The sequence below is a fragment of the Oratosquilla oratoria genome, chromosome 4, assembly GCF_046742065.1.
Source record: "Oratosquilla oratoria isolate Oo_2021 chromosome 4, ASM4674206v1, whole genome shotgun sequence".
In the NCBI taxonomy this organism is placed as follows: domain Eukaryota; kingdom Metazoa; phylum Arthropoda; class Malacostraca; order Stomatopoda; family Squillidae; genus Oratosquilla; species Oratosquilla oratoria.
Window position 1 is genome coordinate 27047327 of NC_134780.1, and position 1555 is coordinate 27048881.

The following is a 1555-nucleotide window of genomic DNA, read 5'->3' on the forward strand; positions in this document are numbered from 1 at the left end:
GTCTCTTTTTAGCAATACTTTTTTTCAGTTTCTTTGTCGAGCTACTTTGGGCGAGCCTGATTTGGGGGACGTCTGTCCTTAAAAGGAATGTAAGTATGAATCATTTTAGTGAGCGTACTTTGAAATATTTCCCACATCTGATCTACAGGTCTTTCGTTTAATTTTGCCTCCCAATTTGTAAGCTGAAGCTCCTGGCGTAGTCCTATGAACTGAGCTTTACTGAAATCGGGTATTTTAGAAACACAAGTATCTACTCTAAAATTGTTTAGGAGTTTGAATCTAAGTTGTGATCGCTATTTGCAACAGATTCATCGACTTCTACATCAGTTACCATGCTTTCGCGGCTAGTGATCAATAGATCGAGTAAGTTTCCATATCTTGTGGGCTCTTTTACATGCTGAATTAAGTAATTGTCACCAAGAAAATCAATCAAGCGACTACCTATATGGCCATGTTCAAGGGTCATCCAATCAATGTCAGTAAAATTGAAATCACCCATTATCAATAAATCCCGGTTGCAGAAACTAGGCAGTTCTTGAAATAACAGTTTGTCGTCTGCTAATGATAATGTCTTTGGCCTATATATTACACCTATATTCATTTTTTGTCCATTTGTTTGGGTTAACTCAACCCACAAACTATCATATGCATCCTGTTTCACTTTCTCTAAAACACAAGCATGAACATTGTTTTTAACGTACAACAGAACACCCCCACCTTTCTTGTCGTTTCTATCCTGATGAAAGTGTTTAAATCCCGCAATATTAAATTCAGCTTCGAACTCTATACCATTTAACCATGTCTCAGTTATTCCTATCATAAGCATAAGAAAACGAACATATCCCGAAATTGTGAAATATTCCGAGGTCGGATAAAACGTTTTATAGTACTATTGAGTCAAAACAACCCAACAAAAGATTAGGTTACACCGAGATACCCTTGACATGTGGTGAGGTGATGAGTTTTCACTCTAAAAAGGAGTACTAATCAAACTATTTTTCCTTGATTACGATTATCATTATTATTACAAGACTATCATCACGAACAAAGGTACGTGCGCTGAACACATTTACATCATTATTATGAATTCGCTCATGGTTTTATCTTGTAACATATCATCCTCTATACTATTCTAGTTGAAACGTCTATACCAGTGGTTCTTAACCTGTGGGGAATTCCTCACTGGTGGGGAATGGCGGAGTTGCCAAGTGGGGAATAACCGGTTGGACAGAAGAACCACTGTCTTTTTTTTTTTCTTTTTTTTTTATCGACGTGTTTTTGTTTCTTTTTGTTTGTTTCTGGTGTCTTCTTGTTGTCACATTTCGTGAATTTGTTTCCACCCACAAATAATCGATAGTGCTTCAAAATTTAATACATTACATCCAAATGTTGACTTACTTTACAAATCACAACCATTTACAGACTGTTTTAATAACAAAAACAACCAATATATAAGGTATTGTAAGTCATGTTTGGGTAAAAGTGACAACACTGTATATTTACGTACTAAACACTGCATGGGTTAAAATCGAATTTGTCAAAGACCGATGCTGTG